We start from the raw sequence: 17,506 nt of genomic DNA on the forward strand, positions 1-17,506 counted from the left end.
CAAATATACATATATATATATATATATATATATATATATATATATATATATACACACACACACATATAGTATACATACATATATTATGATGGTTCAAAATTAACCTATAACTAGGATTATATAGTTTCACAAACATAAGAGATTTTTTTTCCTGCAACTCTCTCCTTCAGGCCTCAATATTTTCAGGGAGAAAAAAAAAAGTACTAAAACTTTTGTCACACAGATTCAACATCAGCTCCAGCAGCTGTCTCCCTGTCACCAACAAAACAACAAAATAAATTATGCATTGTGCTTTTTAAAAATTCCTGGGGACAAAAGTGATTCGATCAATTTAAGATCCAATGAAGATGGCACTTTAATCTACTACCTCTGCTCTGCATATCAATGAGTTGTGTGCATGGTGGAGAGGAAGAGTTGCTGGAAGAACTCAAATAGATAAAAGATAATAGGACAGGGGAAGTTGTCAGTAAGTACCCAGAGAAGTGCTGGGAAAAATGACCCGAACTAGCCAGAATGAGAGACAGGATCTTCATGGAAATAAGGAAAAACTCCCAGATTAATCATTTGCCAACCATTGTAAAGAAAGCGTTTCAATCCCTGAGAAAAATGGAGCCAACATTAATAGAGGTGAGGATGACAGGCTCCGTAGAGAAGAACAGGAAAAGGCCTGTGGGAACTGGAGTTTAATACCCTGTATCCTAAGACATTGTGACATTGCGTTATGACGCAGCAGGCGAAATTACGGATGAAGGATGGATCCCAGGACGGGGGACCTGGGGAAAATAAGAGCAGCATGTCCTGGGTAAGTGAGGGCATGAAAAACTAAAAGCAGAGAGAAACTAGCTGGAGTGTAAATCCACAGTTAGAGTTGGCAAGAAATTTAATCAGAGAAAGCGCTTAGGAGTGAAGCAGAGAGACACTCCGAGGACAAAAACCAAGGAGCCCCGTGGCTCTCGGTGGATCTCACTGGGAGAAGATCTGGGGAGGTAATGAGGTGTGGGCAGTGTAATTGAGAAGGGAACAGGAGGGAACTGAGATACATGAATAACCAACGTAGGGTTAAGAGACCATTTGGCAATTATTTTGTAGTAACTGGCTGGTGATAATTGGAGCTAGGAAGAAAATGGGATCTGCGGGTGTGACTAGACCCAAAGCAAAGCAAACAGATAAAGAGCTGCAACTATGAACATTGCACTGGCATAGTCCAGTTGTAGATTTCAATACATAATCACAGTTTTATTTGCATCAACTTCATTATACTTTTCACAATTGCATCACTCCTCCCCCCCCCCCCCAAGAAGTCTGGGAGTTAGATCTTGAACATGCAGTGTCTTGTTCTTTGTGCTTTTACACACACACCCCCACCACATGTACATGTTCACGCAATTGAGTTCAGATTGACATGTATCAATATTCAAATGGATGTGCCCTCTGTTCAATATGTGGTTCAGTTCTAGGTCTGGAAATGAGATGATCCTCTCTTTAAGAAACACACAATCTAGAAATGGAAGAGATGGCTCCTTTTAAAACAGCCTAGCAAGTTGGCAGTTGCTATCCTAGTAATGGAAACAGAGTAATGAGGGAACCTACAGAAGAGAAGCAATTAGCTGCCATGGACAGGAAGTGCCACACTATTCCATCCAATTAAATAATTTGTATAAAAGAAGAGTTGCTCCCTATCACATGCCTGGATTATCATTTGGAGTAAATGTATCTACATTAGTGGTCCTGCCATTGCTAGTTGCAGAGTGACTCCCATCTCTTGTTTCTCTTAACTCTGCCTTTACGCTTAGAAGGAATCTCTTCATTATACCTTACTTCTGAGTGTTCCAGTGGTTTCCTGCATAGTGTGCAGGTCCCACAACCTTCCTCCTGATGTTTGCAGCTGATGTGCCTCTTTGTCTTAAAAATAAATCCTGACTAAGTGTAAATAGTAAGATACATTTTTTTCTTCCTAGAATGTCTACAGTTTGTAGATAGATCATGGGATACTGCCATTCATGCACTCCATTATATTGAGGAATTAACATGGTCACAACGTTTTATCAGCAAACTTTTAAATTTGTTTACTCTTATTTTATTTATGCTACTTTTATTTTATTATTTTATTTTACTTTGGGTTAGATAGGGTTTGCTTTGGAGAAAATGAATAAGAAATACTGGAGGAAAAATAGAATTGCCTCCTGGGTTTTTTTCCACTCCAATACCCAAAACTCTTAATATTGCAGCTCCTGGAAAATAACAGGTGCTGCAGGTGCCTTTTCACATGATTTTGATTATTTAGGAGCCATTCAGTTCAATGCTGTGGCTATGGGACTGAATTTTTGGATACCTGGTGACAGAGTTTTATACAATAGGTGACACCCAACTTTAAAGTGACAGCTTTGATAATTCGTAGCTGATGATTACATTTCCTTTAGATGTGAGTGTCCACAGCACCATGAGTGCCATCGTGAGTGGCATGCTGGAAGGAAACAATTGCACAAATAAGCACTAGGCTTAATATAAGCAGCAAAGTTTCAACTTGGGCAATGTGCATCTGCCACAAAGAAAACACATGTGGCATGGTTTTATCATAAAAACATAAACTTTCTAAGGTGGTAATCTTACTGAGAAAATGTTTTTATCTTGAACTTATAGCCGTCATAAAAGCTACTCTGGAAATTCTTCAATGGCCCAGCATTCCACCTATTTTATATACTCTGTGTCCCACAAAAATCCAGTGAGTACTGAGGTATGAATATTCATCTCAAATATGAAAACATTAAAGCTATCTTGAACAATAGCTGCTAAGAGACAATTTTACATGGACTAGAAACACTCTCTCATTAATGCCTTCTACATGGTTGTTTTCCAGTACACATAGCCTGACTTACTGGAACAACAGATCCATTATAGATATAAGAGAAAAAAGTATTTCTGCAGAAACTACGTTTATATTTATTGATCCATATTAGTTAACCTCCTTTTAAAATATCTGTCAAAATAAAATAAAATAAATCAAATAAAATAAAATAAAATAAAATAAAATAAAACATTTGTCCATGCATCTCTTGCTAACTGAAAGTGAAGAAGTGGAATGGATTTGCTCAGGGGAAGCAAAGGAGGGAGGGAAGGAGGAGTGACACAGGTCTATGTGTATTTACCAGCCTGGGGACCTTGCAGGCAAAGCAGCACAGGCCTGAAGTGATAACTTTCAGGCCGATCACTTTCTTGTTCTGACTTGGGGAGGCCACTTCCTGCCTCTGAAATAGGCATCCCCCTATGTGAAATGGAATGATGGTATGTGCTTGAGCCACATCACAAGCTTGCTGAGAGAAGCGAGTGAGAACATTCTCCTGAAAGCACCCTGAGATGCCCAGAACAGCACCCTGCCCGGTTCTGACTCCAGGATTCACATGGGTGACTTTGGACTCATTTGCCTCACTTCTCTCTACCTGGTTTCCAGATCTGGAGAACCGTGGTGCTGAAATCATCTCCTCTTAAGGAGCTGTTGTGAGGATCGTATGAGATCATGTGTGTAAAACATTTAGCAAAGCACCAAATCTGCTGTCATAACCCAACAGATGACTCCATCATTATTCTTTCTGTCTAAGCATTGAAAGTTTACTGGGGAAGCAGTTTGACTGAATTGCAATCCTTTGCGTTTCTTTGCAGTGTATGCTGTATACACGGGAATGGTTTTTATGGTTCTTACTGTGTCTTTGCCCTTAAATCACATGGATTTCGGCAGATGATTTCCATTCATTAGGGTGCTCCTGGAACAGTATTGTTTTTCGTAGCAGAGGGAGAGCTTGCTTCGTTGATCGATAGCAGCGAACCTCCCTGGGATTATGTCACGTGATGAAATAGGCATTAAAACAACAACTAATGGGCACCTCCTCTTTTTGTTGCTTGCCTTTGTTACAATCTCTCTGGTGCAATGCTCTTGGCATAACTCAGGCAGCCTGCTAGCAATGCCAAGGCTAGCACTGTGGTGAAGAAGTGAAACAAATCTCTGCTAAAAGTTTTAACCAGATTTCCTCCATTTAAAAATGATGATTTATGGTTACGAGTCCTCAGTTTAATATGCATTAAGAATTCAAATGCTATTGCGATAATTTTTTAGTAAAAGCTGCTTTTTAGGACTACCTTTGCACATTTTCTTCACAAGCAATAATTCTTCATCTGTGGAGTAATTTATTTCTTCTGGTTTTAATATGTTACAGATGAATGGTTGTATGTCTTTCCTGTTAGAGCATTACAAGACAGGCCACTTTTGCATTAGGCTGGTACTACAACAGATACCTGTGGTGCTCTTCATGGTTCATGTGGTACTAATTTAAATGGGAAGTTGCACATATTTCATTGAAACACTTGGTAAAGCCAGCTTTCACAGAAGGGTGCAAATGATGGACTGTTCTCTGTGTGCAGCCGAACTGCTTTAAATGTGTCAGAGAGGGTTATGGATCATTTCATTCACCCATCAACTCTGGTCCGCTGTGTGTACAAATCACAGCATAGTGTCATCCAACAGAACATTCCTGACAATACTAGAACATTTATAGTACTGCCATTTTTAATAGGAGTTCTGCAACCCCGCTTAAATAGTATTACCTCTTTAACACTTTCCTTCCTGACCCTTTGCTCCAGCTGGCTTGGCTGAGGTTGTAAGGTTGACTGGGGTTTATTATCACCATTTAGTCTTGGTTAGAGAGTGTTTGGGTAAATCTCACCTCACACCACAGTTGGGTCCTAACTTGAGCGATACCTATACTCCTATTAGGTGCTATATGTACCTCTTTCTTTTATCAAAAGCAATGCACTGATGTCTCCGTGGTTTGTTCTCAGGCACAGTGCCCCATAGCATCTCAAACAGGCAGCTCTGGTTTCCAATAAATAAATTGAATAAGTGGACTGTAAGTGTTATTTGATTACTAAATCCCTTGCTTTGCCTTTAGTATTATTAGCTAAGAAAACTAAAGCATTCCATGATTATAATTTTTTTCCTAATTGTGAGACTCTGTCAATTGTTTTAAGATTTTGTTTTATTAGGATAAAACAGCTTGGGGACTACTGAAAATAAGTGTATTGAGGTCTGTTTTCCCCAGCTTAAATTATAGGCTTCTGGACAATTGGGCAAAAACCCGACTCAAAATGAAATGACAAAGATCCCACCTAACACTGTCTATACTGCCATCACGAAAGAGAGAGATACATCACATGTATTTTGGGAACTCATGGCATTGTTTATATATATATTTTTTACTTGAAGTGTAATTGGCATACAACATTATATTCATTTCAGGCTATTATTTATGTTTGGATGCTTATTTCAGCTGCCTGGCTAGTGATACGAGTAGTTGCTTTTATGTAAATTGGTAAAGAAATGTGGTTTACAAGTTAAAGCTCATTGCTGACTGAAAGAATCTAAGACAAGTTTTAAAAATGATATTATAAATATGGAGAACACTAAAAAGGCAAGATGAAGCAGATTGGCTGATAGCCCTGGGATTCTATGTAAAATACTAATCCAGGTCCTGGAGTAAGACTGTTTTGTTGGAGTAAATGGAGTCAGACATAATGCAAACATTCAGAGATCACCTGCTAGGCAACCCTCAGAACTGAAAAATTACAACCTCAGGTAAAAAGTAAGCAACATCCTTCAAAAAAAAAAAAAAAAAAAAGTAAGCAACAGATATTATTCATAATTCTTAGAAATTAGCTTTGCCTTAGCCGCTGTATTTATTTACTGGAATAAACAGGAGCAAAATTACCCGAAGAAGGGTTCTATTTGGGATGCATGGGTGGCTTGGGGGTTAAGCGTCTCCCTTCAGCTCAGGTCATGATCCTGAGGTCCTGGGATCAAGTCTCGAATCAGGCTCCCTGCAGGGAGCCTGCTTCTCCCTCTGCCTATGTTTTTCCTCTCTCTGTGTCTCTCATGAAAGAATAAATAAAATATTTTTAAAAAGAAGGGCTCTATTTGGAGCATGACTCTCTCAAATTTGAGGTTTATTGTATCATGAAATCTGTGAGCCAATGACCCTTATTTTCCAGTTCTCTTTTGAGGTGAATATTTAGTCAGTGTATGCACTGTTAGTTTCAGTCAATAATATGAATATGACAAAAATTGGAAGAGTAATGCCATCCTGTGGCCTCCAGGGAGATTCTGGCTGTGGTAGGACCTCAACTGCACAGCTTCTTGAAATGAGATGGAAATAGTGGGATCTATCATGAAGAAGGAAAGAGGACCTTGAAAATCCAGCCTGGGGGATCCCTGGGTGGCGCAGCGGTTTGGCGCCTGCCTTTGGCCCAGGACGCGATCCTGGAGACCCGGGATTGAATCCCACATCAGGCTCCCGGTGCATGGAGCCTGCTTCTCCCTCTGCCTATGTCTCTGCCTCTCTCTCTCTCTGTGACTATCATAAATAAATAAAAATTAAAAAAAAAAAACTTAAAAAAAAAAATCCAGCCTGTAGCAAAACATTAGAACATCCTAGCAGTCAATGAAATTTTAAGGTGAAAATACTCTGTGATTGTGGGATAGGAAACACAAATATTTTCCTGTGTAATTAAAGTAAACCGAAAGATAACTATTGATCCCTCAACCATTTCTGTTAAGGCAAGTGATACAGTAATTTGGTATTGCTTAGAATCAGGAAAGAACTATTCTCCAAATATATCTGAAGCATGCTTTCTCCCAAATAAATGAATATGCTACTGATCAATGACATCGAAGTATCAGGAAAATCAGTATATTCAGTATTCTTCTGTTGTTTCCTTGAGTCGTCAGGGTCCAGAAGTGGTCTCCAGAGATCGTTGAGGTGAGGAGAGTTTAAGAGGTCTTGGGTGGAGGGCACCTGGGTGGCTCAGATAGTTAAGCATCTGCCTTCGGCTCAGGACATTATCCTGGGATCCGGGGATCGAGGCCCACATCTGGCTCCCTGCTCAGCCTACTTCTCCCTCTCCCTGTGCTTCTCTCCCTATTCCTTCTCTCCTTCTCTCTCTCTCATAAATAAAATCTTTAGGAAAAAAAAGAGGTATAGGTGGGATTCGGGGAACAAATAATAGTGTTACTGCCTCTGGTCTACCTCCCCTCAGAGGCCAGAAAAGGGAAGAGGCTCACAGGACAGAAGTCCTTGCAAAGGTGAAGACAGACTGGTAGCAAAAGTGGTGTATGGGCCCAAACTGGGATAAAGCCTCCCCCAACTTGTCTGTTTCTCAACCCTCTCATCCAGACTGGGGCCCCTCATTGGCAGAACCCTACTTGAAGCCAGAGAACAGCCCATGGAGGTTAGCTTCCAAGCACAAAGCCAGGCAGACAAGTGTGGAATAGCCATCTGGCTGGAGAGAGAGGGAACTCACAAAACAACAGGCAAAATAGCCACATAGGAAAGCAATATAATTTAATTATCTCTGTTAGATAAGCCAAACAACCACAACCAAAACACTCTTATAGTCACCTTTTCTTCCCATCCTTGTCTCTGGCTGTTTAAATCCTTAAAATCACCTTACAGAGCCCTATTTGGGCAGGTGGCATGTTAGAGCCTATGGCTTTTTTCTACTGAGGTTCCTCATCTGAATTATGGAACACAAAACATAATTTTAGGTCATTTTCTCAAGTCTCCCAAGATTCATGACTGCTCCCACCTGAAGGAATGGGAGAAAAAATAATTTATTACATATGGTGAATGCTATTGGCATTAGTATTTGATTTCCCAGAAGAACCCAGAGGATAAATGCCAGAGAGCCAATGTTCTGGATCTTTGATGGAACTCCTGATATGTGAGTGGCTCCTTTTCTGACAGAGGTCCCATTCTGTCACTACTGGACTCTCTTGTTGGTGAAAACACATCATGGCTTTGCTACATCTTGTGAAAATAAATGTTTTCAATAGAAATACCTTATTTCCCTGTGTCTAATGCAGAGCAGGGGCAAACTGGTGGATGAGCAAGTGAGTGAATGAATGAATACATTGACGTTTGGGCTGCTAAGTGAGGTCAGAAACCAACTCTCAACTAAAACATGGAAGCAACTTGAAAGAAAATCGTGGACACACAACTTATAATGGGCTTTATTTTGGTGATTTAAAGAATCAATTTGGAGAGGTACTTAAATATCTCTTTAAAAGGAGCAACACAGTCTTTCCTTTAATACCATCATTCCACTCATGTGTTTGTCATGATTTTTTTTTTTTTTTTTGCATTCCATTTATTTCCTTCCTGTGTCTTGAGTCGGTTAACTTCCTTAAATGGCCAATTTTCTAACTTTGAGTGTCATTTGAATCCATGTGTTGGCCACTTTCCCAATCCTTCCAAACATAAGTGCTCAAATTTAATAAAATGCATGGCTTCCCATCTGTGTTTTAATATCAAACTTCTAGAGAAATCAACATGTGAAGTATGTTCAAGGCTGTCAGAAAACATGGTCATGTTAGGGTGAAAAATTGAAAGAAAGATTTGAGGAGGAACCAAAGCAGAGAAGGCCTGTGTGTTCCTTCTCGGGCTCTGATTTTTCTATGGCTGTGCGGCAGCACTGAAAGGCAGCTAACACTCCCCATTGAATAGGGAAGGGCATAAATTCAAGCCCTGAATGTGTGAACTGCATTGTACCCTCTTTGTGAGCATTTCTGAATGCTACCCTGTTGTAAGCATTTAATTTCATTCTATAATAATTCAGTTGCCAAAGTCTTTGTCCTGGCTGCCTAACATATGCCCCAAAGGCTTGTTTCTTGCAAGCAGATGCCATTAAATATGTTTATTAAGCTTAAAGATAGAAAATACTACCTAAACCTGCATGTATGTTGTATTACAGTTTCAAAATTTAATGAAATATTCCCTTAAGAAAGTATTACATTGATTTCTATGTGGCATCAAATCATAGGCTTCCATAATTTCAAGAACTAATTAAGCAGATAGAAAGTAGTGCCTGTGGCTTAATCCTGTGATAAATCTGCATGAGCCCCAGACATGGGGGCATCTCTCCTTTGAATTTGCATTGGATCGACAAAATAAACTAAGTTCTGGAAGAAATACTTATTGTATAATTATAGTTTAAATATATGCACTAAAGTAATTATTTCAGTAAACAGGACTTGCAGACAATTCATGGAACTACAAGAAAAGGAAGAGCTGTGAATTCTGTAAACTGTAAATGCTTTTCCTTAGAAAGAATGTGCAATAAGCAGGTTAGAATTGGCGAAATTCCTAAGCAGTGAGAAAATCTCTCACTTGTTTCCCATTGATATGCCACAAAAGAACCAAACTTGGAAACCAATGTGGTTTTTCGGGAATAACTGAATAGAACCCTCAGGGGCATGCCGTTTTCAGGAGTTGGCACGTTGTTCAGTTTTGTCCAATTATCAATAAGTGAGAGGGATTAGCTGTTGGTAATAGCGCAATGGATAAAAGGCTCAGGTCATAAGCAGTGAATTTTGAAAAGTGAGAGTGTACTTAGGGGGGGAAAGCTTTTCTAAATTAGCAATAAAATGAGATGATTAGGTTAACTGTTTAGTTTCTAAAGTAGGTAAATCCTGGTGATATGAATTATACCCTGAGTGGTATGTCAAGGTTCATCTAACTTTTATTTCCTTACTGAAAAATAATCACTTAGGCCTTCGTCTAACAGGCAACAGAAGACCCCGAGTAAAATTTAAAATGCCTTTGGAAATGGCAGAAAATGACCTTGAGGAGAGAAAAGGACAAAGACAAACAGAGGAAAGCAAAACTCTGAATGGTTAATATAAAGTTTAGATTCAGATTAATGATTTTCTTTGTTTAAATGCCAGTGCTTGTATTCACATGAAAATCTGTCCTTAAAAGTACAGTTAGAATGCATCAATCCTTAAATGCTGCATACCAGAGATAAATGAAAACTCATTGTGCCAAAAAAATGTTGATTTATGGCTGGCAGGAGCTGACTACTAGCTTTTCTATCATCATTTTGGGGTATCAGTTTAACAAGAAAAATGTGCAAAGATAATTAAGAGAGGCAGAAAATTATGAATTTAGAATGCATTTTGAGACGTTTCTAACCATCCACACTATTCACATGGCATGAACTAAAGATTAAAGGCAAAAAGAGGTGAAAACACTTTTAGTTTATTCCTCAGTCATTTAAAATTAACCTGTATTCACAGTACTTCAGTGGATCATATTTGCCTCTAGGAGGTGATCCAGACTTGATTGGGGTGGGGGTGGGGGGTCACGATCAAAGCCGTCCAGCTTCACTGATGTCCTAGTACATGTGACATTTCACCATCTTGCAAACACACTCTTCAATAACATCAGGAAGATCCAAGAAGTGTTACTTGTTGTTGTTTCCTTTTTTTTTTTTTTAGAGCTTTCCAAATGCACAGAGAAAGCACACAGTTAATATTTGTAAAAGCTTAGCAATAGAAACCCCAGCCAATGGAACATTATGTGAGATCTGACATCACGTGTTGTATAATTAACCGACGAAGTCCACCAGGCATTCTCTCTTTTGTATTGTGTAAGACATAGCAGTAGTTGCAAATCCAATTCACAAGCTGTCTGAATGAATAATTTGTGGGAGGAGTGAGGAGAGAGATGCTAGTATTGTAATATATTTTCATTTAAAAATGCCACCTTTTCTGCAAGCTGGGCCCCTGGACTTGGCGAGTTTCACTTCAGTACATAGAAATTGATACTTCAAGTTAAGTTAACTCTCTAAACAACACCACAAACATGGAAATGTCCGATGGGTGTTTCGTCGTTAAAAATGACTAATTTAGTGAGCTGTCTCTTAACTCATTTTTTTTTTTTAATTGTAATGAGTGTGCCTAGCAAGGAGATTAAGGAGCTACTTCTGTCTGCTTTGTCTCTGAGATTTGATCTACAAGGGGAAAAAAAAATTGGAATAAGACAGATGGGGGATTCTGTTTTATGGAGAATCTCCTGGTGTTACATAGTTTCAGTATCTTAAAATTCAGTATATTTGAAATTAACTATATTGGTGCTAGAAAAAGAAATGCATAATGTTACCCTTTTATCAACAATTGCCCCGCCTACTCCAAGTCACCCTCTTACCCTCTACTGCAGTGACCTGTTAGTAGTACAAATAGTACATCTCTCTCTATATATATATATATGCATTTAGTTAGTGGACAATCTCCTTTTGACCACTTAAGATATAATTAAGCCTTTGTTGGAAAAGAATATGTCCTTATGTAAAGTTTGAAATTTAGGCTAAAGGTTTGGTATATTTTAGGTATATAGCCTGGGACATGGCAAACATTTGCTAAACAACTCATGCTCATTGGCAAGCATTTTATGAATAGAGATAAGACACTTACACAAAACAAATATAAGAGAATTCGGAGGGAGGAGGGAAGTGCTGTTTGTTGTTGGAGTAAATGAACTTTAAGTAATAGAATCATTTATTCTGTATGGAAAACCTCCAAAGACTGAAGTCAAGAATGCCAGAAAGAACACCAAAGTTCACTTGTTTCAAGAGTTTGCATGTATATTTGACAGACTTTTTTTGTGTGTGTGTGTGCTGGGCACATGGTAAACAAGGAGATGGCCTGCTGCATGCCCCCAAACCCTCTAAACTATGACTCTTGTTAATGAACTGCAAAAATGTGCGGTGCATTGCACCAGACACCACACACACCACCTGAGCCTCAGCATTACCCTCCAAGGTAGGTACAATTAAACTTAATTGATATGTGAAGACAGTAAGGTTTAGATAGCAGCAGTAACTTGCCCACATCCACAGTCAGTGGAATACCATAGCACGGTAAGCAAGTTCATATACTTTTCCATTACTACTAAAGGATAAGACTAAAGCCTTGCCCTTGGAAGCCTAATGGGAGAAGAGGAACAAACTTCTCAAAGGGAATGCACACCCATGTGAAAATTGCTCTAGTCACAGACTCCTAGGGCTTTCAGATAATAGCACAATGCAAGAAGATGTGAAGTTCAGAGTTAATTCTGAAGGATAAGTAAGAATTTCCCAGAAATATGGAGCAAGAGGGCAGTTTGTAGGCCAACTAGCAAGCATGGCGATGTTGATTTCTGTGGAATGCATACATTGTGAGGGCAAAATGGCTTACTGAAGCCCAGACAGTATCATGACTTTTGTTTTTTATACTATCCCATGATTTGAGAAAAATATTTCAGGGGGCACCCAGGTGGCTCAATTGGTGAAGGGGCTGACTTGATTTCAACTCAGGGCATGATCTTGGGGTCCTGGGATGGAGCCCCAAGTCAGGCTCTGTGCTCAGCGGGGAGTCTGCTTGAGATTCTCTCTTCCTCTCCCTTTGCCCCTCTCCCTGCTTGCACATGTGCACATGTTCTCTCTCTTTCAAATAAATAAATCTTTTTAAAAAATCTTTTAAAAGTAAAAAATACTTCAAATTCACTCATATAGGACAAGCAGATAGATGTACATTTCAACTCCCCTCTCTCTCTTTTTCTCACTCTCATATCATTATATGTATATATATTTGTGATATACATAAAATTACAGATGAGTAAATTCTCCTTTCCATAGAGAGGTAGACAGTTGTCCTTTCATTCAGTTCAGAGAGTTCAGATAAGCTGTTCTTATTGTTGTTGCTTTTCTTTTATTAAAAATTTACCATTATTTATTGTGAATGGTAATGTAGTTTAAGGCAGTCTATCATTACAAGCTAAGGATCACAGCTAATATATTAAACCTGCGTAATCCGGGTTATATTAATATAACCGGTTATAATATATTAATAATTCATCTCACCTTAAGAACAAATTAATTTTATTTCAAAAAGTCAACTTCTCTAAAGAAGTCCATTCTCACTATACCTTTAGCTCATTTCCATTCTTCCTTATGTATATAATTGTGCTTTCAAATAGCTGCAAACATTTGGAAGTTCCATCTTGGCATACTATCCTTGACAATGTTGAGTTCTTGATGTAAGCATCGGATTCTTTAATCATTATGTTTAACTTTCTGTTAAAAGATAACATTAATACAGAAACAATTTCAGATTATAAATGGAGAGCTCAGTGAATTTGCACTGAGTGGGAGGGCCATCCAGATAAAGAAAAAGACCATCACCTAACCTAGAAGGTTCCTTACAAGCATTCTTCATTTTTTCCTATAGCTTCTCCATGGTGTCATTATATTTTCTGTAGTTCCTATAAATTGACTGTTGTATCTAGAGGCTTAATCAGATCTCTTTGTTCTCTTTCCTTCCCTGCCCCTCTTCTCCCCTTTCTTTCCCTTTTTGGGGGCTATTTAATTCAAAGTACTATGGGTCTCCATCAAGAGACATATTATATTGAATTCTCCCTGTTTGTGAAGTGAGCAACCACTGCAATGAATGTGAAATTCCATTATTTTGTCAGGGATTGAAAATATTCATATTCTAATTTTGTCATTTCTTATTCATTTCTTATTTGGAATAATTCAGTAAATAGTACATGCGTATTTGTTTTAATATTGTTGCTTTGATATCTTCATCAACTTAATGACTTAAATATATTCAATATGTTTCAATTCATTGCCTTTATATTTATTGATGTTCAAATTATCCCATTATTTGTAATGAGGACCCTTACAGTTGACACAGCCCTTTTGACATGACCCTCTGTCATCTTTGTTAGATTCCTTATTATCTTGTTTGATAAGCTCTTCATGCTTATTTTGTATATCCCTACTCTCTTCTCAGGGAGCACTGGAGGTAGTATTAGAAGTCAATGTTTTGGGTGCTGGGGTGCTCGTGATAACTGAATTAGTCATTGTTTCTAGGCATTTTCACTGGGCAAAGGAAGGACAGAACTAAATATATCACAGGTTGATACTGATACTAGCAAATGAAATTCAGGATTATAAACTCGCTTTTACTTAGACTCCTCCATATTACAACTTTATTTTGTCCTTCCTCCCCAGTGGGTTCCCATTCTCAATGACCTTGGGAATAATGAAATCAGCATACCTTATGTTATTCATTTACCACATCATCTATGATACACATAACAGTTTTATAAAAATAATACTGACACTACCACCAAGAATATAATTACAAGAAACAGTTTAAGATTTCTTTTTCATATTCTCAGTGCACTAACAACGTACAGTTAATTACTATTTTAAAGTTTTAAAGTTTTTTTACATCATTCTTATCTGATAGTTATAACACTAATCGAATGCATATTTACATTCATGGCTTCTTAAAATTTAGGGATTGTTTTTAGAATTTAATTTTCTTTTACAATTATATATTTGAATGATTCCGACATCAAATTTCAGTAAAACATAGTATATAAAAGAAATCCTCTAAAGGCATTCCTATAAGAAGCTACTTTAAAGCTACCACTTGGGTAACACAGTCGTTAAGCGTCCAGCTCTTGGTTTGGCTCAGGTCATGATGTCAGGGTCGTGAGATAGAGCTCCACATTGAGCCCTGCACTGGGCGGCGTCTGCCTGAGATTCTCTTTCCCTCTCCCTCAATCCTCCTGCTCATGCTGTCTCTCTCTCTCTCTCAAATAAATAAATAAATCTTCAAAAAAAATAAAAATAAAAATGCTTTTACAATTTAGCTTTTTATTTTTTGAAAATATAATTGTACATCTGTATCTGCCTATTATCTATCCTCTTGTATGTCTATCTATATCTCCCTTCCTACCTAGTTATCTCCTTTCATAAATAGTAGCACACTATACATACTTTTTTCTACTTTGATTCACACTTACTAAATAGCTTGGAGATTGCTCATTAATATATATAGTAATATTCATTATTTATTTTCACAACTTCCTAAAGTCCACTGTGTGAATGTGCTAGAATTGATTTGGTTGGTCCAGTTGGAATGATGGACATTTGAGTTGTTTCCAGTCTTTTGCTCTGTTTTCTGCAGTGAACATCCTTGTGCATAAGTCTTCCAATATTTTTTGCGAGGCTAAATTTTAGGCAGTTTGCTAAAATTGGGACTACAAAGGCAAATGTAGGTGCATATGCACTTTTGCTGGAGATTGCTAAACTCTTCTTCATGGAATTTGTAACATTTTTATACCTACTAGCAATGTATAAAAGTCTCATCAACAGAAGGTTTTACTGATTTTTTTTTTCATTTCACCAACTAATAGATGAGAAATGATTTCTAGGTATGGGTACTTTAGAATGCAATCTTTTGGGGATGCCTGGGTGCCTCAGCAGTTGAGTGTCTGCCCTTGATTCAGGCCATGATCCTGGGTTCCCAGATTGAGTCCCGCATTGGGCTGCCCACAAGAGCCTTCTTCTCCCTCTGCCTGTGTCTCTGCTTCTCTGTGTGTGTGTGTGTGTGTGTGTGTCTCATGAATAAATAAATAAATCTTAAAAAAAAGAACTGCAATTTTTCTATCATGAATAAAGTTAAGTATCATTTTGTAAAGTTAAGAGCAATTTGAATTTTTCTGTTGATTGCATCTTTATTTTTACAAATGTAATTAGAAACAAGCCATTTGTTTTCTTTCAAATATTTTTATTTATTTATTTGAGAAAGAGAGACAGTAAGCACACAGAGAGGGGGAGAGAGAGAAGAATCTCAAGGTGAGTGTGAAGTCTGACACAGGGCTCCATCCCATGATCCTGAGATCGTGACCTAAGCCAAAATCAAAATCCAGATGCTCAACTGAATGAGCCACCTGGATGCCCCAGAAACAAACCATTTCAATAATATTCACAAATATGTACACATACCACATATGTATGTGCACTAATGCATATATATGTACATATACACATGTGTAGAGTTGGAAATATATGTGAACATATGCATACATGCATATGCACATGTATGTGAATATATATTTATTAGCATCTATTTCTAAGTTACTACTTACTGCACACAAGGGTGTGTTTTGTATTTGTGAATCATTGAGCTATAAACTCACTATTCTTGTGCTTTCTTGTGTTTGTGATAAACTCCTCTGTAAAATGTAAAAACAAATATAATAAAATAGAAATTAATGAATTTTTCCCTAATGTAATCAGAATATTAGAAAAGCCAGTATGTTGCTTAATTGGGAAAAGCCAGAATCTTTCCCATTAAATCAAGAATAAGACTAGGTTGTCCATAATTCCCACTATTTAATATTACAGTGAAGTAAACTAGTAGATATGTCTTTCCCATCTTTCGTATCAGGGACACATGATACCAATATGATTTATCATTAGTGGTGTTTACCTTGATCACCAGTTAAAACAGCCTGATTTCTCTACTGCAAAATTACCAGTTTTCTCAAATTACTAGTTTTCCACTCTCTTCTCATTCAAAGTAAGTCACTCAGTCCAGATCTTGCTCAAGTAGACAGACGTTGAATCCCATCTCGTGCTGGGAACAGCTTCAATGAATTGTGGCCGTGTATGAAAACAACCAAGCAATTGGTAAATATAGGGGAGATATTTTGAGGCTTTGCAAGCATACTATATCCTTTAAAGTTTCTCCAACTAATTTCAACATTGCCTGATGCCATGTTACTGTGGTATTCTAGTAGAAAATTTCCACTTAGTGATATTTAGTTTCTTCTTTCACTTATAATCCAATATTATATTTAATATTCTTCACATTTCCGGCCTTGATCATGAAGACATCTTTCAGGTTGGCTTCTGTGTCCCATGGCATGCCTTCATCTTTTTTTTTTTTTTTTTAAGCAATTCTTTATTGTCTGGCACTACAAAACACTACAGTCTTGTCTAGTGTCTTGTGTTTTCTCCTTCCCGGAGCTACATTTAGGCCTTTCTCCAAAGAGCCTTGGTTTCTTTTAATGAAGAATGTATAAGAAACCAACATCTGGGTGCTGGGTGTATATATGCTGCTACTGGGGTGTCGCTGTTTTTGGGACCCCTCAAGAGGCACAATTAGGACATATATGCATTTATACTAATCAGCATATACACTTCTATCTATAATTATTTCCACATCTGTTTATTTATTATACATTTGTATATTAAAGTGCATAGGAGTTAATACTGAAATCCCTGAATCTAATTCAGGCCCATGCATGGTCTATTCTAGCCTTCCTTTCTTGTTGCTTGTAATTTTTTCTCTGTTATAGAGAAACTTGGATTCTTATTGTCTAGATTTTATTTGCATGCATTTTTTACTTCTACTGTCCATGAGAAATTGTTTCTGAATTGTTAACCTGGACCATCTGAGAAACAAATTTAGCAACTTGATGGCAATGTTTATATGCAGACCTTTTTGTTTTCAACTTTATAACTTCAGGTTAAAGCACTTTTTTCCATGGTTGTTTAGTTCAACCTCTTTTTCCTCTGTTGCAGGATTGCAGAGTTCTTGTCTCATGGAGTCAAAAAATGAAATCTCACAGGCACAAAAGGATGAAGTGAAGTGAAAGTTTTTTAAGTGAAAGTGAGAAGAGAAAAAAAAAATCTGGAGTGAGAGGAGTACCAAATGAGTTGTTGTGAGGGCTTTTATGGATGATCTTTTATAGAAAACTGATCAGGGAATTTGGTCTCTAACATTTAAGACAAGCAAGGTGGATTTGTAACCATCATGTAAATATCTCATCCATATTTAGGA

General features: G+C 37.7%; 1 long non-coding RNA gene across 1 annotated transcript in view; it reads left to right on the forward strand.

Moving 5' to 3' along the window:
* Positions 1-743: 743 nt before the first annotated feature.
* LOC112675207 (uncharacterized) overlaps positions 744-17,506 on the forward strand; it is a 33,790-nt gene continuing 17,027 nt past the window's right edge. Inside the window, exons 1-3 of the long non-coding RNA XR_003145810.3 lie at positions 744-802; positions 2,641-2,734; positions 11,517-11,641. This is a non-coding gene — a long non-coding RNA (uncharacterized LOC112675207). The remainder of the gene's footprint in view (positions 803-2,640; positions 2,735-11,516; positions 11,642-17,506) is intronic.

Source organism: Canis lupus, chromosome 10 (genome assembly GCF_003254725.2).
Source record: "Canis lupus dingo isolate Sandy chromosome 10, ASM325472v2, whole genome shotgun sequence".
Classification (NCBI taxonomy): Eukaryota; Metazoa; Chordata; class Mammalia; order Carnivora; family Canidae; genus Canis; species Canis lupus.